A 24,234-nucleotide genomic window follows, 5' to 3' on the forward strand; every position below is an offset into this window, starting at 1 on the left:
GGGATTCACCGTGTGGGATGTACATACGTACGGAAATGATTGGGTTTCGATGCCTCGCCCGATCGCACACGGCCCCAGCCTGGGTCCCAAGAGGGCCTATCCTCAATGATTTCCGGGTCGTGTGGGAAGGACACCCTATCGCACACACTCACTTGGCGACAGTTCCAACTACCATCGCGAAAAGCGGTAAAAAAACCGTTTGTTTAGGACCGACGCGCATAACTGTAGGAGTAGGAACCCTCGGTGTAGTTGGAGTCATCGTCGACGGTGGCATCTGGCTCCTGAGCTCCAGCATCTGGTTGCAACAACCAGGTATAGAAAGGGTAAAAGGGGGAGCAAAGCAACCGTGAGTACTCATCCAAAGTACTCGCGAGCAAGGATCTACACTACATATGCATTGGTATCAATGAAATGGGTAGTATCTGTGGACTGAACTGCAGAATGCCAGAATAAGAGGGGGATAGCTAGTCCTATAGAAGACTACGCTTCTGGAAGCCTCCATCTTTAAGCATATAGAAGAGAGTGGATGGTAAGTTCACCATGTGTCACCGTAAATAATAATCCTACCCAGCGATCCTCTCCTTGTCGCCATGTGAGAGAGCGATCACCGGGTTGTATCTGGCACTTGGAAGGGTGTGTTTTATTAAGTATCCAGTTATAGTTGTCAAAAGGTTGAGGTACAACTTTGGGTTGTCCTTTTACCGAGGGACACGACTATTCGAATAGATAAACTTCCCTGCAGGGGTGCACCACATTACCCAACACGCTCGATCCCTCTGGCCGGGCACACTTTTCTGGGTCATGTCCAGCCTCGGAAGATCAACACATCGCAACCCTACCTAGGCACAACAGAGAGGTCAGCACACCAGTCTAAATCCCATGCGTGCAGGGGTCTGGGACCATCGCCCATTGCACACCTGCATGTTGCGTGGGCGGCCGGTGAGCAGACCTAGCAACCTCCATTACAAAGGAAGTTGTGTTATGCGGTCCAACCCAGCGCGCGCCGCTTAGTCGCTGATGTCAAAAAGGCTTCGGCTAATACCACGATGTTGAGTGCCCATAACTGTTCCCACGTAGTTGGTTAGTGCGTATAGGCCAGTGGCCAGACTCAGATCAAAGACCAAGATCTCGTTAAGCGTGGTGTTATTTTGAAGTAACCGCGAACGCCGACCAGTGCCAGGGCCACCTCTCACCTAGGTGGTCTCAACCAGCCATGTCGCTCCGCCACAAAGATCCACCTAGAGGGCCGTAAGGAAAGTATGTCCTTTCAGCCCCCAATCTGTGAATCAACCACGGGTACTCTACGAGCCGACCTGACTTTAGTCACCACATGTATCATATAAAATATGTATATAAGTATATACCCGTGATCACCCCCCGAGTGATCACGGCCCGATAGTATAACATGGCAGACGGACAAGAATGTAGGGCCACTTATGATAAACTAGCATCCTATACTAAGAATTTAGGATTGCAGGTAAAGGTAACAATAGTAGTTGCAAAGACAGGCTATGCAGCAGAATATGATTAACCGAAAGCAGTAACAAGCTACACTACTCTAATGCAAACAGTAGAGAGAAGGAATAGGCTATATCGGGTTGATCAAGGGGGGGGGGGCTGCCTGGAAGCTCAGTCGAGAAGGAGCGGTCGTCAACACCGTAGTCGTACTGGGTAGCAGCGGCGTCGGTCTCGGTTTCTAACAAGAGAAGAGGGGGAAGAAACAATAAATATAATGCAAACATATGCATGACGATGCATGACAAGATAATGAGCGGTGCTAGGTGTGCCCTAACATGGCAGTAGGTGATACCGACAAAGGAGGGAAACATCCAGGAAAGTATTCCCGGTGTTTCGCGTTTTTGGACAGATGAACTATAGTTGGAATGTTGCATGTTCGCTATGCTAGGGACGTGTGGTGGACGAACAGACTGCGTACTCGGCTTCGTCTCGTCGTTTTGAGCAACTTTCATGTACAAAGTATTTTCATCCGAGTTACTGATTATTTTATATTAATTTTTAAAGACTTAATTCATTTTTAGAATTAATTTAATTAGAAAATGTAATTATGATGTCAGCGTGATGTCAGCATGATGTCAGCAGTCAACCGTCTGTTGACTGGGCCAACAGACGTGTGGGTCCCGTTCGTCATTGACTAAGACTAACTAATCATGATTAATTAGTTAACTAAGTGAATAGGTTAACTAAGACAAATTAATTAAGTTAATTAATATATATATATATTTCTTAAATTCTTTTTTTAAATGTTCTGGGGCGGGCCCCCCTATTCAGTGGCCCGGAGGGGGGGCTAGCGGGTTGCGGTTACGGGCCCACGAGCATGGGCGCCCAAGCGGGGTCGGGCGCGACCTAGGTGGCGGTCGCGGGCGGGGGCGCAGCAGGCGGTCGACGGCGAGCGGCGCCGGTGGTGTAGAGCCAGCAACAGGGGGGCGGCCACGGCACGGGTGCGTGGGCGGCAGGAGGAGGAGCAGCGCGCGGCATGTGCAGGTGTGGCTTGTGGGCGCGGGCGGGACGTGACACAGGTAGGCGGAGGCGACGACACCGGCGGGCAGAGGCGACCACTGGGTGAGGTGGAGCAGCGGGCAGCGGCAGCGGCCTCGACCGTGAGCGTCGGCTGCAGGTGGGCGCGAGTATCGACGGCGTTGCGAGCAGGAGGGGTAGCAGCTGTAGGCGGGCGCGCACAGGGACGTAGCGGTGCGAGTGGCCGGAGCTGGAGTAGGCGTAGGCACGGAAGTCCGGGGCGCGGCGAGCGAGTAGCGGGAGGCGGCGGTCGATCCCGAGCGAGCGCGTGCAAACGGGGACAGGGGAGAGAAGAGGTCGGGGGCCTCACCGGCGATCATGGGGTCAAGGGCAGCGGGGCTCGGGGAGGAAGACGCGGACGAGGCGAGCAACGACGGAGAGGACGGCGTGCAGTACGGCGAGGAGGAGGACGAGGACGCGGCGGCAACCGGGCCGCCGACGACGAGGGCGGCAGGGTGGTGAGCGGCGACGACGGGGCAGCACCGGGCGGCGTCGGGGTCGAGCCCCCGATCTTGATCCAGATCGGGGAGGGGAGTGGGCGATGTGGGGGGAAGAAGTGGGGTAGTGTGGTCGGCCTAGGGTTTTCCCAGGGGGTTATGGGGAGTGGGGTGGGGCGCGGCTGGGCCGACCTGGTTGGCCCGATGCCCAGCTAGGCGACGGCCCAGTAGGGGGGGTTCATTTCCTTTATTATTATTTCTTGTTTTTTATTTTATTTTATTTTATTCTGTTTTATCTTTGTTTCCTATTGTTTTAGTTTTTGTAAATAATATACTTGGCATCTAATTTAGTATTTCAATTTAGTCCACTGCCACAAAAAGTCTAGTCCTCAAATAATTTAGTTTGATACTTTAATAATTAGTAAAGGCATTTAAATAATTAGGTTTTCTACTATTTAAATCATTTTAGTGAAGTTAAGCATTTCATAAAAGTTTGGTTTCACTGCCATAATCACCTATGCATTATCTGGCATGACCCAAACATTTTAGTTTCGTTGTTTGAAAACTTTTGTTGTTTGCCTGATTTTTAATTTGAATTTGAATCGATTTCGAACTAACGCGAGATTAGCAACATTACTCGAGGTGACGTGGCATCATTAGTAGAGGTTCACTGTAGTTTAAGTATCCAGGTGTCACAATTCTCCTCCACTATAAGAAATGTTGTCCCAAGATTTAAGAGGCATAAGGTGGGGAGGTTCTGGTTATGAAATTTTAACGATTCTTCTTGGTCTTGGTTGCTCTTCTCGAAGAGGTCGATCCATTATATGATGTCTTCATTTCTATGCTTTAGGTCATCATGATGAAGTAGGCATTCTTTCTTTGGGATCTCTGTTGTACTTACGAAAGAATAAGGGGGTATACCCGAAGAATCACTAGTACGTGTCGGTGCTATACAAACGATTTTAACCCCTTTCCGCGACGGCAATTGGAACCATGGACTAGTGAGTGACGGCGATAGAGGGGTCCTTCCCACACAACCGAGAAACTGTCGGGGATAGGGTCCCTATAGTACTCCTACTCGTTTCTGCTCGCATTGCCATCGCAGTCGATATTCCGTGGTGCTACGTTTATGATGCGTGGCCCATCACAAACGGTTCACTATTATAGAACGTGTATAACGCGCGGCCCATCCCAAAAGCTTCACTATTAATAAGATTAGCTAATCGTCGTACGAGTGTCGGACATGATTACGAAATGTCGGACCGTCGTAACATCGTCATACACAACAATTATCGCACACGCTATTCTATCATGCAATGTTTACGATGCATACTTCATCAGAAATATTTCATGGTTGTGGATCGTGTACGATAAGGCAACTAACACAAATTTTTAGTTTGGCCGCACCATTTGTGATATTGTCTGACATTGCACACGCTTTGCAAACGGCAACTGTGTGCATGCTTGCACACATTTCCTGTGTGTGAACCGTGTTGGATTATGGTGTATATCGCAAATGTTTGTGTTTTACCAACCGTGTGTGTCGTAACGACCTGGAGAGCATAATTTCACCGCAATTTAATTGCTGCTATTTCAAATTGTACCAGATTTGAATTTGAATTTGAATGTATACTATAGCTTTATTCATATCCATCAGGTTCAAACAACCAATGAATTATTCGATTCATAGGTACATATGTTCATGAATTACATAAGAACCAAATAAAGAATGATGAACCACAGTTGTATACTTGTACTATTAAAGACGGTAAAGAAAGAAGCAAAATACATTCTGGTTTCTGAACAAGGTGAAGCGGAATGCCCATATTGTGCCCTCCTCCATGCAGAAGGCACACATGACTCTAGTCCAACCCCTTGTGATGGCCTACCGCCCATCCTTCACGGTCTTCATGAAAACATCTAGAGAATCATCATGTTCTGGTAGAAATACTTTAACCTTTGCATGCCCACCAATCATGTAGTTTGAGAGGTAATCTTGAGTAAACTGCTTTGGTAACCACTGCAAAGAAAAAAGATTCAGACATTGTCATCTAACACAACTCATTATGGGCAAAAAAGAAGGTTGCAGAGTTCTTACTTACCATCCTGTAGTTCGCTGTTGTCTTGGATAAAGTGTAAATAAATAGTTTAATTGCCATCTTTGGACCCATTTTACTAACAATCTTTATCAGCTTCCTCACTTGATGTTGGTTCATCGATATCTCATTGCCCCATACGCAGAAAGGGTCGAAGCGCGGATCTTTACCAATGACATATGTACCTAAAAGCACCAAGTTAATATTAGAAGCTAAAAAGCAATTGCACAATGATGTAGTACAACACTCTTTTATAATACTCCATATGTTCATAAATATTTGTATTTCTAGCGATTTCAACAAGTGACTACATATGGAGCAAAATGAGTGAATCTACACTCTAAAATATGTCTATATACATCCGTATGTGGTTGTCCATTTGAAATCTCTAAGAAGACAAATATTTAGGAATGGAGAGAGTATCTTATAACATCCAATATACTCACATATTAGATGAATTAACATCTTATATTATGGGCCGGAAGGAGTTTAATGCATTCTTACAAATTATCAGCTGATTAACTGCTTCTGTATCCATGTGTTACAATTAGTTTGAGCTAGTTCGGGCTCAAATATCCCTAAAGTATATCTAAACATGAGGGCTAGTTTGAGCTAGTTGCATCTATAACCCACCCAAAAAACTGTCCAACCCAAGAGGTGCTAATTGGAGCTAGTTCTCCCAGTGCATTTATTGTCAATCTAACCGTGCCATCTGAACAACTCTTTGGATGGAGTTAGTTCAGGGTTAGTCATGAGCTAGAAACTAACTCTAACCTCTAGCTAAGTTGAGTATCCAAACATGGTTGTGTTGTTGTTGTTGTTGTTGTTGTTGTTGTTGTTGTTGTTGTTGTTGTTGCTGCTGCTCTTCTACGTATATCTAGACATCATTAGAACATTAATGTAACACTCTTCCTTGTTGCTATGTAGCCTAGGATTGAATATTTAGACATTAAGTACAGTGCATGTTGCTATGTAGCCTCAGATATATTACATATGGCCCTAGTTAACCTAACGATAAATGGGTTGCAGATATATTCAGTTAAAAGTCTGATTCACCGATTAGTCCCTTATCAGCCCCCGTCCTATATGGTACTAGCTACCGATATCCTGAACAGTGAGAGATATAAGCCATGGGATGAAACTAACCTCAATGGAAAACAGCAGTCATTCCCAAAATTGTCATGTTTAGGTACATCAAGAAGCATGTTAAGCACAACAGGCTAAACATCAACCAAAATTATCCATGGCAGACAAAATAATCTCCAAAAGATAGCTTCAGTGTGCAGGTTTAAGCACGTTAGTAAAGCAAAACAAGTGGAAAGGTGTGTTAACTGCAACATGCCTAACATTTAACAACAAGCAAACATATTCATTCAAACTGGTATTGTGCCGGTCTAATTACACTGTTTATTGTTAAATAAAAATGGAAAGGTGTGTTAACTACAAGATGCAGCAACCAAATGTAGTCATTCATAGTGGTATTGTTGAAACTGGTACTAATGAAATTGAACTGCACAGTTCATACTTGCACATATAGAACATCACGTTGTGAATAACTGGAATAAACATGGCATACTACGAACAACCAAAGATAGCATTTGAAACTGGACATATGCTAACTACAAACAACCGAAGAATCAAAAAACTTTAAAAGAGGCATATGCTAGCTATAACAGGCTTAGCAGCAAGCAAATATATGCATTCCTATCGGTATGTTTAAAACTGGATTGATGAAATGTACTGCACATTAAATAATTGCACATATAGAGCATCGCATTATGAACAACTGAAATAAACAAGGCATACTGCAAACAGCCAGATATAGCAATTAAAACTGGACATATTCTCACTACACTACAAAAGGGACTTAACAAAAACAAATCATGGGTTTCCCCCTGTGAAGAGGCACAGAAAAACAAATCATGGGTTTCCTCACTTGTCACGGATGGGCTCGTTCTCGTGGGAAGAGCATGGACCCTGGATGCGCTCCATGTTGTCGCAGATGGGCTCCTTCCCCTTGGAAGAGCATGGCTGTAGGGTGCCCTCCCTGATATCGTAGACGGGCGCTTTCCCCATGGAAGAGTAGATGGGCTCTTTCCCGTTGGAAGAGCCGGGGAGGGTGCCCTCCTCGTGGTCGCCGTCGATGAGGTCTGACTTGGAAGCTGTGGATCCCAAGCTAGCATCACAGAACGCGTCCTTTAGAAATGACAAAAGGGGCTCGATGGTGATGTAGGATGGCAAATTGTTGACAGCGAGCCAGAGGAGATCAGCGGCGGGGCCATGGATGAGATCGACGGCGGTTGAACCCGAGGGGTTGGGGGTGGGCCACTTAACCTGTGACATAGCCCGCCTCAGGCCATCGTTATCGATGACCTCGATGTCGTAGCCGGTGGCCGAGACATGCCCGCATACTCTAGCCCGCTGCTTGAGTGCATGCCGCCACTAATGGTCGTCAGCTTCCTCGGCAACGTCGGGCAAAGAGACCGCGGTACACCTCTTCTGGGCCAGTCACTCCTCAAGCTCCACGGGAAGCGTAGCCGGGCTTAGGCTGCGACGCTCTAGAGTGGGGGATGGGGATGGGGATCTGTGGGAAAGGGGTCGTTTGGCAGGCGTCATCTAAGAAACTCAGGGCGGCCTTGGTATGGAGATCAGTGGGTAAGCTGCACGGGAAAACCGGCAGATGTTGACAATGGAGGCCTTGCGGCGGCGGCGGTGGGGACCTTGCTAGGGTTTTGAGCGAGGGAGGGGGTGTGTGTGTGCGCATGCTCGAGGAGGTTTTGGTGTGTGTGTGTGTGTGTGGAGGGGGGTGTTTGAGGAAATGACGCGGGTACTGAAAATTTTAGTATGCGGGAGTGAAATGCCAGGGCTATTTGAATTTTTGATGATAGTGCATCACACATGGTTCGGAGATAACAACCGTGTGTTATGAAACAAAAAAACCCTCGAGGCGGGCAGATATTTTCTAGGGATGTAGGTGGGATTGGGAACAAGAAACATCACACATGGTCCGAAGATAACAACCGTGTGTTATGGAACAGAAAAACCCTCTAGGCGGGCATATATTTTTGAGAGGGGGAGCCTCGTGGAGCCCAATGTACTCTGCGAATGTGTGCGTGATAGGGGCACCGGCGTGGCACATGGTTAGTTTGAGTGAACCGTGTCTGTTGCATCATCCGACTTGTCTAATGTTCATAAATTTGGTGAAAAATGACACGGGAGAGGGTCAGAACACGAACACACTTGCATGTGGACCAATTTTATGTATGAAAAGGGTGGTTTGATTTTCAAATACCAAATGCAACTTCGATGTGGCACCTATCTCGCAAAGCGGACGGCATTGCTTGCCCCCTTGTGTCGGCACGAAGGGAATCCTAAGCTATGGATGCATGCCCCTCCCCCCAACCGAGGTTCACCTAGCAAAGTGTGAAGTAGCTAGCAGCCCCCTCCCTCGTGTCGGCACGAAGGGAATCCTAAGCTATGAATGCATGCCCCCAACCGAGGTTCACCTAGCAAAGTGCAAAGTAGCTAGCAGCCCCCTCCCTCGTGTCGGCACGAAGGGAATCCTAAGCTATGAATGCATGCCCCCCAACCGAGGTTCACCCTAGCAAAGTGCGAAGTAGCTAGCAGCCCCCTCCCTCGTGTCGGCACGAAGGGAATCCTAAGCTATGACTGCATGCCCCCCCCCAACCGAGGTTCACCTAGCAAAGTGCGAAGTAGCTAGCAGCCCCCCTCCCTCGTGTCAGCACGAATGGAATGCATGCCCCCCAACCGAGGTTCACCTAGCAAAGTGCGAAGTAGCTAGCAGCCCCCTCGTGTCGCCACGAAGGGAATCCTAAGCTATGAATGCATGCCCGCAACCGAGGTTCACCTAGCAAAGTGCGAAGTAGCCGCCCCCCACACACACTTCCAGTCGGCGGGCCAGAGAGGCATATCTCACCAAGATGGATCATAAAATGGACCAAGAATAATCCACCTTGGTCGTACAACCTCTCTCTTGTTGTTGGTCAAAGCGATGGTCGTCCATGCGATCCCGGAGATGGGCTAGCTTGCCAATAACTACGCAAGTAGCTATTCCCCGAAGACAACCACTGCATGCGTGTGGTCCAAACTTATGTATGGAGAGGTATGTTTTTGAGTAACAACGGAACAAATTTGATGTGGCACCATGATTTCGAACTAGAAATCTCCACACTGAGTGAGGGTTAGGTTGACGATGCATATGTATGTTACACCACACTTCAAGCCAACGACGGGGATTCATGCATGCATGTGTGCATAGTATATGCGCTCAAAATTAAGGTCTGAATCTCACCATGACCTATACTATGATAACACGAACCAAATGAAGAATCCTCCATGGTAACCTATCTTGTTGTTGGTCAATTTGATCATGGATTTCCACGCGGGCCCACGAGTATATAGTCTTGTCGCCGATAACCAAGCGAGGGAGTGTAACGTTCGAAGGCAACCACTACATGCATATGTATGGAGGTGATGCGTGCACGCATGTTTGAATACCATTTCACAACATTGGTGTGGCACGTGCGTAAAAAATCATACACTAGCTCCCCACACAGAGCGAGATAGGTTCATGATGTGTCGTTGTACTAGCCACTTCGACTCGATGGGAGTGATTCATGCATACACATGCATGTGTGTGTGCTCAAACTGTATCATGCATGTCATCCCAGAGCATGACCTATATATATACTGTATTACAAGCAAAAATAATAATCCCCTTGTCGGTGTCAAAACCTGCGGATCTCGAGTAGGGGGTCCCGAACTGTGCGTCTAAGGCGGATGGTAACAGGAGGTAGGGGACACGATGTTTACCCAGGTTCGGGCCCTCTCGATGGAGGTAAAACCCTACGTCATGCTTGATTGTTCTTGATGATATGAGTATTACAAGAGTTGATCTACCACGAGATCAGAGAGGCTAAACCCTAGAATCTAGCCTATGGTACGATTGTCTGTTGTCCTACGGACTAAAACCCTCCGGTTTATATAGACACCAGAGGGGCTAGGGTTACACAAGGTCGGTTACAAAGGAGGAGATATCCATATCCGTATTGCCTAGCTTGCCTTCCACGCCAAGTAGAGTCCCATCTGGACACGGGATGAAGTCTTCAGTCTTGTATCTTCATAGTCCAACAGTCCGGCCAAAGGATATAGTCCGGCTGTCCGGAGACCCCCTAATCCAGGACACCCTCAGTAGCCCCTAAACCAGGCTTCAATGACGATGAGTCCGGCGTGTAGTGTTGTCTTCGGCAATGCAAGGCGGGTTCCTCCTCCGAATACACCACGGAAGAGTTTGAATACAAGGATAGTGTCCAACCCTGCAAAATAAGTTCCACATACCACCGTAGAGAGAATAATATTTCCAGAAATCTAATCTGCTGACACGTTTTGACAGCATGACATCACGCCACGGCCCGATCATCATTTGAACCGTTTTTCTTCAACCAGCCCCGCACATAACACGAGGCGGTTTCCTTGACACGTCTCGTCAAAGCAGAGATTGTGTTCCCCTTATAACGGGATTCTCGTCAATACAAACGTGGGTAACCCAACCGTGCATGTTGGTATGACTCCTAGATCTTAGGTAAGTCTCAAACGGCCACGAGGAGGACACCTAATATTCACCCCCTTTATAAAGGGACAAGGCTTTTTCTTTTTTCCCTCCCGCGCTCAATCAAATCCTTCCCCCGCCTCGAGCTCTAACACCGAAAGCTCAGGTCAGGTGCTTCAGACCTTCAATCATGTCCGGATCCAGCCAAGGCCGGTGGATGCCTTCCTCCGTCACAGAGGAGGACATCAAGAAGTTGAGGGAGGCCAGATACCTGACCGCCGAAATTCCGCATAGGCTGCCCGCCCGAGGGCAGGTCGTCCCTACTCCTGAACCCAACAAGAGCGTTGTGTTCGTCTCCCACTTCCTCCGAGGACTAGGCCTCGCTCTGGATCCCTTTGTTAGGGGTCTTATGTTCTATTACGGGCTGGATTTTCACGATCTGGCCCCGGATTCCCTTCTTCACATCTCGTCATTTAATGTCGTATGTGAGGCCTTCCTCTGTATTACCCCTCACTTCGGCTTGTGGCTCAAGACCTTCGATGTGAAGCCGAAGACGGTCGAGGGGCAGTACGCAGCGTGCGGAGGTGCTCTAATAAGCAAAATTGCTAACGCTCCATGGCCAAAGGGTTCCTTTCCAGAGGTGTCCGGATTGTGGCAGCAGGAGTGGTTTTACATCACAGCTCCCCGAAGTGCCAAATTGGTAGCCGCCCCTACCTTTCGCTCGGGCCCCCCACCAGAACTGATGTCATGGATCAGCAGGGGGCTGAGCTGGGGTCCAGCCAAGGACGTGCCAATACTGTAGAGCCGTATCTGATATCTCTTCGAGGGTGATTTCAGTCTGGTTATGGTAATGCAAGTTATGCTGGTTCGTCGAGTCCAGCCCTGCAAACACCGCCCCCTCCGCATGTGGGAATTCAACCCGGAAGGACCACGCACTATTCAGCATTTCCTCGGCATGACGCACGAGGAGATGTACAAATCGTTCTTCGGACCCCAAATAGAGTGTCCGGACACCACCGAGGATGTGGGCCTGAGCTGCAACCGCCCCGCTGCCCAAGTAAGTAATCCCATGGCCGAACAGACTATCCTTTTATTTATCATGACATCATTCTGAAGAATCGCTCTTTGACCAGGACTGGATAACAAAGGCGAAGATGATCCGGTGTTCGGCCCCCTTTCCTGAGGGCTTGGACAACCCGGTGCTGGAAAAGATGCTCGAGCCAGCACCTTGTCTAGTGCCCTCAAAGGAAGATGAGGGGGGCATAAAGAGGGCGAAAGCGGGCCTCCATCCCTACCTATTCCAATCGAGGGAATGAGCGCCTCCACGAGGGAGGATAACCAAGGGGAAGAATCTGACATTCTCTCTCCCCGGGGAAGGAAGAGGACTACCTCTGAAAATCCGGAAACTAAGGTTTTAAAACGGGAGAAGAAATCTCCGCCAGAGGGTCCTGCCTCAGAGGGTATTCTTGCCGCACAATGTCCGCGCGGGGATCAGCCCTCTACCGAGCTGTAAGTAATCAAAAAAGTACTTAATAGTGAAGATATCCTACCTTATGTCCGAGAACAATAACCAATGCTTATAAATTGCAGTCCGGATCGCAACCCTTCTCAACAGAGTTCATCTTTGGGGGATCTTCTTCCGGAGATGATGGAGAGTGAAATGCCTCCCCCGGACTCCCCAGCTCAAGAAGTGGGCAACCTTGAAGTGTCGTCGCGAAGGGTACCTCCGGATCCACTAGGGCCAGGGGATAACCCTTTGGCTGCCCAGGATCCCCAGTATCCGGCTCCTGAGGAGAGCGACAGCAAGGGTCCATACAGTGTGCGGTCGGATGCGCTGAAGGATCTTCTGGGGCAAGCTGTCGTCTCGGAAGCGCATCATACGCTAATGGGTATGGTAATTGAAAGGATTTCATCTGCTGAAAGCGGTTTGCACGAAGCTTTTATGAGTCTGCTGAAAGGCTTCGAGGTACGTGAAATAATGTATGCCTTTAACAGTACCGCATACGTTAGGTATGCCCATGCAGATAGTAGCCCCCGAGACTCTGGTTGTCGTCGAGAACGGCGGCAAACAGAGGATCATATTCCCAGGTAATAACCAGACCGCCTTTATGTGCAGGTGGTAGGACTCCGGTGGCTAGCCGGACTGATGGGTTTGTCGAACTAAAGCGGCAACTGGATCCGGCAGATACCGACATCGTGCTTGTCAACAAGCGACTTGACGAGGCACAGGGTGAGTGATTTTTCTGGTGATCGTCACATAATAAGAGAAGCATGATGCCAATACCTTTAATATGTTGTGACTGCAGATGGAGCTGCCATCGTGGAGACCCTTCGGGCGAAGCTTGCCCGAGCCAAGGAGCATGCAAGGAGTAGCAATGCGGCCGCCTTAAAGGCGGCCGCAGAGTTAAGGGCCGAAGAGGCCGCGCATTGCGAGAGCAAGGAAAAAATAGCCAAGATGGCTGTAGAGTTAAAGGATGCTGCTGATCGTTACCAGCTTCTTGAAGAAGAAAACCGGGCGAAGGCGACGGACCCGGAGAAGGCCCGGGTGGCTGCCAAGGAAGCCCGCTCCAAAATTAGAGCGACAAAGGAGGAGCTGAATCAAGCTGCAGATATCGTGTCTGGGAAGCCCTTCTTGTTGCGGACTAAGTTCAGATATCTGAAGTATGGTCCTCTGGACCGGCTATGGAGTTCTGCGGACGCGTACATGGATTTGGCTGCAAGTTCTGCTGATGCAGCTGAGTACTTCAAGGATCAGAAAGGTCCCGAAGTGGAAAAGCTGTTCTGGTCACAGTTTCACGCTCTAGTCCATTCGCTGTTGCTGAATGAGCGATTGGCCGGTTGGGCCGAGGTCCATAGGTTGTCCGGACATGCCATGAGGTCCGTTATGGATCACCTGTGGCCGGGAGGGCCAAGGCCGAATAGCTATTTTAGCTTAGTGCAACAATTCCTTTATGCTGTGCCACACATCGATGTTGTAAAGAGATCGGCGTGCATAGAAGGTGCGCGGATGGCCCTTGCCCGTGTCAAAACATACTGGGCGGAGATGGAGGCCACCACTGCTGCAGCATAGGGTTCGGCCATAGGCCGAGTGGCTGCCGAGCACTACTTTGAAGAAGTCCTTGAAGGCGCTCGTTCGATAGAGGCTCAGTGCTCGAAGAATATTATTTTCCAGTGACATGTAGTCCCATTGTACAAACAATGTTTTTCGAAATTAATCAAGGCTGTATTTATACTTTTGCCTGAAAGTACTATGATGCCTCCTGTGCGGCCGTTTATGTATATATGTATATATGTATATAACCTGAAAGTTTGCAGTCGTCGGCTTCCGCCCCCACGCATATAATGCGAGGATGTTCACAAAAGATGCATATCCACACTTGATCCAACGTCTTGGTCCGTCAAGGAGGTGATAGCGTAGCGAACGAGGCAATCGGACTATATTGCTTTAACACTTTCACTTAGCCATAGGAGTTTGATAGTGGGGCTACTATATAGCCCCTGGTACTTTTGCGCTCGCCCGAATACGGGGCGCGTACGTACGTGACCGGGAAACGGCCCTTTGTTAATGCGGAGGAATCCCGAAGATTCTGATTAGTCATCGAGTGGTTGACCAGTCTCTCGTTATATCATGACAGTCAGTTTTCGGCTTTCTCCACTGAGGTGCTCATCCGGATGAACCAGGGCACAATCGCAGTAGTTCTCCCAGTGCTACCTTAGCCGATATAACGGAACGTAAGGTACCAAAATGTGGGAGCTGGGCAAACCCAACATTTGACCAAAGACATGATTTGGAGCTGATGCATATAGGGCCAAACTCGCGATGTCGAATACTCCCTAAGGTGTTTAGTCTTTATAACATATACCGGGCTAAACAATGCCCTTTATAAGAAACCCCATGTGTCCAGGTACGTGCAAAATCCTGGCGTGGCCACATGCCAATAACGCCGGCATCCTTCTCGGTTGTGTGGAGTATCCGGAGGATGTGAGCAACAAGAGACAGTAAAAAGGTTTACGCAGGGCCTTAATCTAAAAAGAAACCTTTGGGCGGGTCCCTACTGCACGTCTGCGCCTGTGTCTCTGTTGTGCCGTGTCCTGGATGGGTGTAGCACGATTGTCACCTGCAAAAGGAAAGAACTTAGGTGAAATTTGCCGTGCCAAAAAGAAGAATGAATGACCAAAATTCCAGAGAGGCCTAGTTGGGCCGGGCTGGCCCTGATTACACGCGGGAAGCCCCTGGTATCGTTTTATGAGGGTTCGAAAACTAATCTCATGCATGTATGATGGAACGCCGGACTCGTCTAACCGTGTCCGTGGTCTTGACAACCTGCCATTTTTTCTAGTTGGTGAGGCCGTCTAGTGTGCGGCTGTTAGAGCCGCCGCGTCCTCTTCCGTACGTAAAGAACGGTTGGTGTTTCCGCTAACTATAATGACGCCTCGTGGACCGGGCATCTTGAGCTTGAGAAAAGCATAATGCGGTATTGCATTAAAATGAGCGAAAGCCTCCCTTCCGACTAGTGCTTGAAAATCACTTCGGAATGGAGCGATGTGAAAAGTTAACGTTTCACTTCAGAAGTTATCGGGAGAACTGAATACCACCTCTAGTAGTAGAGAGCCCGTGCAGTGGGCCTCTTGGCTTGGTATTACTCCCTTGAAGGTAGTATTACTATGGCTTATTTGTGTCGGGTCTATCCCCATTTTGCGGACTGTATCCTGATATATCAGATTTAGATCACTGCCGCCGTCCATGAGGACCCTTGTGAAATGGTACCCGTTTATTATTGGGTCTAACACCAATGCCGTCAGTCCTTCGCGCCAGATATGTGTATCGTGATCCCTACAATCAAAAGTGATCGGATGGGCCAACCAGGGGTTGGACCTAAGGGTGACGGTCTCTATGGCGCATGCGCATCGGAGTGCGTGATTGCTTCTCCTCTTTGTCACATGGATCACGTTTACTGTTTTAACCTCTGGTGGGAACTTTTTTTGTCCTCCGGCGCTTTGCTGGCGAGGTTCATCCTCGTCGTCTCTTGGTGTCTCTCCCCCTTTGTGTTCGGCGTTTAGCTTACCAGCCTACTTGAAAACCCAACATTCTCTGTGGGTATGATTTGCAGGTTTGTCTGGGGTGCCGTGAATCTGACAGAGTTTGTCAAGAATTTTGTTTAGGCCAGATTGTCCTTCTCTGCTCCCTTTGAAAGGATTTTTCCGCTGACTTGGTCGGGATCCCCTGAATCCGGCGTTTGCCGCCGTGTTATCTGGGCTACCTTCTTTATTTCGACGCTTGTTTTTGTTGCGTCATGGTTTACCATTGCCATCCCTTACTTCGGATGTGCTTGGGTTGCTGGTGCTGCTATGGGCCAACCAGCTGTCCTCGCTCGCACAAAAGCGGGTCATGAGGCTTGTTAGGGCTGCCATTGTTCTCGGTTTTTCTTGACCGAGGTGTCTGGGGAGCCATTCGTCTCGGACGCTGTGTTTAAAAGCTGCTAAGGCTTTGGCGTCCGGACAGTCAACTATTTGGTTCTTCTTGGTGAGGAACCTGTTCCAAAGCTTTTGGGCGAACTCTCCGGACTATTGGATTATATGACTTAAATTGTCTGCATCCGGAGGTCGGACATAAGTCCCTTGAAAATTGGCCCAGAAAGCGTCCTCGAGCTCCTCCCAACTTCCAATTGAGTTTTCGAGGAAGCTTTTCAGCCAGTGCCTAGCTGGCCCTCTAAGCTTGAGGAGCAAGTATTTAATGGCATGGAGATCGTCTCCATGAGCCATATGAATATGGAGGATGAAGTCCTCTATCCAGACTCCCGGGTCTGTGGTTCCGTTGTACGCCTCTATGTTCACCGGTTTGAATCCCTCTGGGAATTCACGATCCAGCACCTCATTTGTGAAACATAGTGGGTGTGCGGCACCCCTGTATTGGGATGCGCCATAGTGTTCAGATGGTTGTAGTATTCGGTGTTGGTTGTGTACCGTAGCGCGCTTCCTAGATCCATAGATAGATCTGGTCGCGCCGGATTTTTTACGCAAGTTCTCACGTAGAATGTGTGTTGACTTATGCGTGACTTTGTTAGCCGCTCTATCGCGTTCGCGGGGTGGTGGATCCGGCCGGTTGGCCGTATCACTTTTCGGCTGTATGGGCTCTAAGGCCTCATCGTCGAATTCCGGTAATAGCTTGCGCTTTGGATAGCTATTTGGATGGTAACTTCCACCATACTTTGTTACTTTGTTCCACTTGCTGTTGAGTGTATCTTGTGCGACCTTGAGCCTTTGCTTCTGTTTCTTCAGGCTTCTCGCTGTGGCAGTAAGCCTTCTGCGGAGGTTCTCTTGCTCCAAGTGTGTTTCTGGGATGATGGGTGCATCTTCGTCCGGATTGTTTTCTTCCCTAGACGGGGATTGATGAGGCTTATCTTTGGCGTCATCGTGTTCGGATGTCGAATCCGTACTATGTTTGCAGTTTGCATCTTGATCATTTTCTTCCACCGGGGTGGTGCAGTTGTCGTCTCTTCTAGAGTCGCGTGGACTATTATTATCACTGTTTTTGCTATGGCGGACTTAGAGCGGCACCGCTGACGTCGGCGCTTGGGTTGCTTCTTGGAGGGGTCATCCTTCGCTTTCTCATTGCCATTGGCTTCGTTGGGGGTGTCCACCATGTATATGTCATGTGATGAAGTAGAGGTCCAGCGCCCTGTGGGCGGTGGTTCCGGTTCGTCTCCTGCATCGTCGTCCATACCGTTGATGTCTTCGGAGTCGAAGTCGAGCATGTCGGTTGAGTCATCAACAGTGGCTACTAAGTGGGTGGTGGGTGGGAAGCGAATTTCTTCGTTGTCCGCATCCCATTCTAGCCGGACATAGTTCGGCTAGGGTTCTCCTGACAGGGAGAGAGACCTTAATGAATTTAGCACATCTCTGAAAGGTGAGTGCTGAAAGATATCCGCGGAGGTGAACTCCATGATCGGTGCCCCGTCGGTTTCGACAGGCGGCTCGGAGTCCGTGGCCGGGGATAAATCCAGTGGTTCGGCGACACGACTCTCGTACGAGGTGAAGTCAGTGTCCGGCTCTATCGCCACTGAGAGTGCGACCTCCATGGCGGGTCCATCCCTCCGCTCTCGAATGGCGCGACTTGCTCCAGATTAAAGGCCGGAGTAGCTGCGGATGCGATCTCCCGAACACTGTCTGATGATAGAGTTATGTCTTTCTTGTCGTGACTGCGCGGCGCATCTGGCATGGGCTCGAATCCGTCGAAGATCAAGTCTCCGCGGATATCGGCCGTGTAAGTCAAGTTTCCAAATCTGACTTGATGGCCAGGGGCGTAGCTCTCAATCTGCTCCAGATGGCCAAGCGAATTGGCCCGCGGTGCAAAGCCGCCGAATACGAAGATCTGTCCGGGGAGGAAAGCCTCACCCTGGACCACATCGCTAGCGATGATCGAAGGAGCCATCAAGCCTTTATGGTGACGACACAGTGGAACTCTCAATGAAAGCACCAATGTCGATGTCAAAACCGGCAGATCTCGAGTAGGGGGGCCCAAACCTGGGTAAAGATCGTGTCCCCTGCCTCCTGTTACCATCCGCCTTAGACGCACAGTTCGGGACCCCCTACCCGATATCCGCCGGTTTTGACACTGACACCCCTCCTAAGTCAAATTAACCTCTCTTGTTGTAAGGCAAAAAGTAGTGATGGACCAAGCGGGCCCATAGATGGAAAGCATCGATATCACTGATAACCGCTTAAGTGGGTGCGAGAGGACAATCACCACCACTTTGCATGTGGGCCAAACATATATATGTTGAATACCCAAAAAGCCCAACTTTGATGTGCCACATGCCTCAAAAACCGTAAACCATGCACCCACACAGAGCGAGGTTCATGAAGCGTAATACATATGATGCCCCCCTTCCCCCCTCTTCACCGCATACTATATGCTCCTGCCATAATATGTACAACCCAAAAGAATCATCATCAATGGTGAAATTAATTATCCTCTCCTGATGTAGGTCAAAGTGATGCATGCATGCATTGATGATGGCCTCGTGGGCCCACATATGGAAGCGTCACACATGAGTGTCCTAGCTAGGATAACCACTGCGTGCATGCATGTGGCCCAAAGAGGTGTTGTGTGATGTTTGAATAGCTAATTTCACAATTTTGATGTGGCACGTGCCTCAGAAACCAAAATTTCCCGACACTGAGTGAGGTGTACTTGTTCACGGACGCGTATGTATAGTATATATGCTAGTCCCCTCCCACATCTTCGACGCGTACTATATACCACCATAACACAAACAAAAAATATTCTACCTTGCTGGTCAAATTAACCTCATTGTCGGCTGTTCGTAAAAGTGATGAACAACGACCTCATGGGCCCATAGAAAGCGTCACACGTGAGTATCGAGTGTTGTGTAGGACAATCATCGACTGCATGTGGCCAAAATATGTATGTATGAAATGGTTGTGTAATGTTTTAAATAATGATTTCATGACTCTAATGTGGCATCAACCTGCCTAACAAAACGGCCAACCCACACGGTGGCTCACAACTCGTAGTGTACTGCGAGCCACCCACCACCCCCAGACGCACACACCCACACACACACCGCGAATCCACAGCAACTACAATGCATGTTAAATTAATTATCCCGCGGTGAACATACGTTACCAAAGGAGGGACCTTTTAATTTCAATAAAATCACAGAGATCATTAAGACGTTTTAGCACATTAATTGATTGATTTTCTACGGGTATATTGTGCAAAAATCATATTTGAGCTACATGCACATGTGACAGTGCACCTAAATGGATTGCAAAAACACATGTGTCTCACTGGGTGCATGTTTACTCCCTGTGCAACAAATTTGAAACATTGAGAATCTTGAATTTTAAATTCTAGTACATCCAAAAGTTATTTGAAGTTCATGAAACTTATCGTTTTGTCATATGGACACCAATACAAAGTCGCATTGTACTTTTTTGTCAAACTTGAGACCAGTTTTGATGTAATCTTTATCTAATTACAAATGGGAGATTATTAATAATTGAGAACCAATATCCCAACCAGATTATTTATTCAAACTGTGAGTGTTAGACCAACAATGGATACATGCCATGCTTCGGTTAAGCAATAAAGCGACAACATTAATCATCCGAATAGAAAAACAATATACGTGCCACCGCGCGACCAGTGTGCTGTGCGAGCAGGCGTGAGTTGACGGTACGCATGCGAGCAGTCCGCCGCGCAGGCAGACGGGGAGGCGTGCGTGCATTGGTGTGAATTGACGGAGGCGTGCTCACTGCATAGTGTCATCGGGAGGCATGCGAGTAGCTGTGTGAAATTTGGTATGCACGCCAGCAGTTCGGTGCGCAAGCTCACCTGGGAGGCGAGCCATCGGTTTGACCGCCACCCGCCTCTCTCCCACAACTCCCACTACTCCATATTAATTGTGCGCATGAGCGGCCGCACCCCCATCCTCGCCACACACACAATGCTCTCTCTGCTTGCATCCTCGATGCCACTCTCAGTCCTCAAAGCTATCAGTGTATGAGGATGCCGCCGAAACGCCCCATCAGAGGGAGTGGCGATGCCGGGGCTGCTAAAGCACCGGAGCACAGCGTGGAGATGGAGACAGAGGTCGGCATCACCGCCGGTGAGTTATCGATGCACCTTGACGTTGTCGACAACGTCGAGCTTCCATAGCCGGAGGAGGAGTTCCACACCATCTCTAGTGACGACCCCGGTGACGACTCCGACGACCACTCCGGCGATGACTCTGACGACCACTCCAGCGACGACTCCGACGATGACGGATAGCTGGTTAGTCATCTATACCCATTTATGTGTCAAATAGATCATAGGGTTTCTCTGGTTACTCCTGCCTCCCCCTTTTTGGAATAGAGATCCTATGGTTATGTTCTCCCAATCAATGAAATCTGAGTAAGTTTCGTTAGATCCGTGTAGTGTATTGATTGTTTGAATGGTACATGTGATAAATGATTAGTTGTTTCATCTGTGCAAATGATTTCTGCTAGTAATCCGACTAGGGTTAGTGTTCGTGCTAATAATTCCTAGCCAGGACTTGACAATTGATTTTGAATGACCTACATATGTTTGTGCCATTATTTTTTTCAAGATTGGTCTGTACATAGATGACCGTGCTTAAAAATTGAACCATAATCTCTGGATATGTATAAATAAATAGCCTTAAATTCCTAATCCTACTTCATGGCATGTAATAATTGATTTGATGCCAAATTTGTTTCACTATTTGTATAGGTGTCATCTGATGATGTGGACATCGAGGATTAAGATGGCCAGTGGAGGTACAAGAGGCAAATCCTGAGGGAGCTTTATGCGGGAATGCACAACAAGCGTATTAGGACCTGGAACGGCGGCTATCGATGCCCATTTTGAAACCACAAGCTTCATGATGTGTATCTAAGTGTTCTGGCGCATGCAAGAGGACAGTTCGTTGGCTCCTTCAAGAAGAAGTATTCTCGCAGGGTATGTTTAAACTATGCTTATGTACACTTGAGTATGCTTAATGACAGTTGAACTATGTACTTATGGTTGAACTATGCTTATGTACGTGTACGCTTATTATCTATGTCTGGGTATGTTTAATCTATGCTTACTTATGTCTAACCGTGGGATATGGATGCAACCAGTTCCGTTGATGGAATCTACCTCCGTCTTGATTTATTGGTCCCCATTGTAATTTGTGTTAAATTTTGACCAAAGGTTTAACTGACAAAATGTTAGTGCAGGTCAGCAAAAGTTATATCGTTGGATGGGTATTTGAGCATAGTGTTCAATGATATAATTTTTGGTGACATGCATAAACATTTATTAGTTAAATATTTGGTCAAATTTTGGTAAAAATTACAAAGGGGGACCAATAAACCAGGACGGAGGTAGTACGTCAATCACACACGGTTCCCAAAATTGGAACCGCATGCAATGACTTTCATTTTGCCTGTTGCGTCAATCACACGCGGTTCGCTCTAGCAAACAGTCGCCTCCTAAATTCTTTGTGGGACAGAAAACCCTAACCACCCAATTCAAAAAATAAAAAAGAAAACCCTCACCATCCCCACGTCACAAAAACCCTCACCCCACCCGCCACCCCCTCCGGCGCCCATTCACACCTCCACAAGCTCCTCCGCATCTATGCCATGGCATCGCGGTGGTAAATGATACGTCCATTTTGCATAATGTTTTCTTACTTTTATTTATAATATTTTATCCATAATAATGCTTTTTGGAGTAATTCTAATGCCTTTTCTCTCATAATTTGCAAGGAGCACACCAAGAGGGAGAATTCCGACAGCTGGAAATCTGGAATGGAAAAGCTACACCTGGCCACATATTCTGCACAACTCCAAATGAGCTGAAACTTTATGGAGATTTTTTTATGGATTATTTGAGAAATACTGGATCCAATAAACACTAGAGGGGGGCACCAGGTGGGCACAACCCACCTGGGCGCGCCAGGCCCCCCCAGGCGTGCCCTGGTGGGCTGTGGCCTCCTCGACCCACTTCTGGTGCCCATCTTCTAGTATATAAGTGGTTTTGACCTAGAAAAATAAGATGAGGACTTTCGGGACGAAGCACTGCCACCTCGAGGCGGAACTTGGGCAGGACCACTTTTGCCCTCTGGTGGAGCGATTTCGCCAGGGGAACTTTCCTCCCGAAGGGGGAAATCATCGTCATCATCATCACCAACAACTCTCCTATCTTGGGGAGGGAAAATTCATCAACATCTTCAATAGCACCATCTCCTCTCAAACCCTAGTTCATCTCTTGTGTTCAGTTTTGTTACCGAAACTATATATTGGTACTTGTGGGTGACTAGTAGTGTTCATTACATCTTGTAGTTGATTACTATATGATTTATTTGGTGGAAGATTATATGTTCCGATCCATTATGCTATTTAATACTCCTCTGATTATGAACATGTTTATCATTTGTGAGTAGTCACTTTTGTTCTTGAGGTCATGGGAGAAATCATGTTGCAAGTAATCATGTGAACTTGATATGTGTTCGATATTTTGATATTATATATGTTGTTATTCCCTTAGTGGTGTCATGTGAACATCGACTACATGACACTTCACCATATTTGGGCCTAAGGGAATGCATTTTGGAGTAGCAATTAGATGGTGGGTTGCGAGACTGATAGAAGCTTAAACCCTAGTTTATGCGCTATTTCGTAAGGGACCGATTTGATCCAAAAGTTTAATGCTATGGTTAGAATTTATTCTTAATACTTTTCTCATAGTTACGGATGCTTGCGGGAGGGTTAATCATAAGTAAGAGGTTTGTTCAAGTAAGAACAGCACCTAAGCACCGGTCCACCCACATATCAAGTTATCAAAGTACTGAACACAAATCAAACCAACATGATGAAAGTGACTAGATGAAATTCCCGTGTACCCTCAAGAACGCTTTGCTTATCATAAGAGATCGTTCTGGCCTGTACTTTGCCTCAAAAGGATTGGGCTACCTTTCTGCACTTTTGTTACTATTATCGTTACTTGCTCGTTACAAATTATCTTGCTATCAAACTACTCGCTACTTACAATTTCAGCACTTGCAGCAATACCTTACCGAAAACTACTTGTCATTTCCTTCTGCTCCTCGTTGGGTTCGACACTGTTACTTATCAAAAAGAGCTACAATAGATCCCCGATACTTGTGGGTCATCAGGGCTATTTTCTAGCACCGTTACCGGGGAGTGAAGCGCCTTTGGTAAGTGGAATTTGGTAAGGAAACATTTATATAGTGTGCTGAAATTTATTGTCACTTGTTACTAGGGAAAACAATCCTTTGAGGAGTTTGTTCGGGGTAATGTCCGAAACCACAATTAGCAACCCCTCAACCTACTGGACCTACTGAAAATATTGAATATGAAATTCCTTCGAGTATGATAGAACAACAGCTAGCTAATCCTTATGTAGGAGATGGAACTGAATATCCTGATATGCTGTAACGCCCTCGATGCGTCTATATCTCCTACGTGTCGAAGCACGACTTAGAGGCATAACCGCATTGAAAGCAATGTGGCAAGTAAGGTAATCTTCACAACAACCCATGTAATTAAATAAAAGGGGAAAATATACATAGTTGGCTTACACTCGCCACGTCACACAATTACATGAATAACATTACAATCATCCAATACACTCATGGTCCGACTACGGTACCAAAATAAAGATCAACCCCCACATGCGACACGGTCCCCGATCGCCCCAACTGGGCACCACTACTGATCATCTGGGAAAGACACGTAGTAACGGCGAGAGTCTTCATCGAACTCCCACTTGAGCTCAAGCGCATCGTCTAGAGAGGTATCATCGGTCCCTGCATCTGGTTTGGAAGTAATCTGTGAGTCATGGGGACTCAGCAATCTCGCACCCTCGCGATCAAGACTATTTAAGCTTATAATTAAGGCAAAGGTATGATGTGGAGTTGCAGCAAGCGACTAGAATATATGGTGGCTAACCTATTCGCAAAAGAGAGCGAGAAGAGAAGGCAAAAGCACGGTCGAACAACTATGATCAAGAAGTGATCCTAGAACAACCTACGTCAAGCATTACTCCAACACCGTG

The sequence above is a fragment of the Triticum urartu genome, chromosome 6A (assembly GCF_056163025.1).
Source record: "Triticum urartu cultivar PI428250 chromosome 6A, HENAU_Tu73, whole genome shotgun sequence".
Classification (NCBI taxonomy): domain Eukaryota; kingdom Viridiplantae; phylum Streptophyta; class Magnoliopsida; order Poales; family Poaceae; genus Triticum; species Triticum urartu.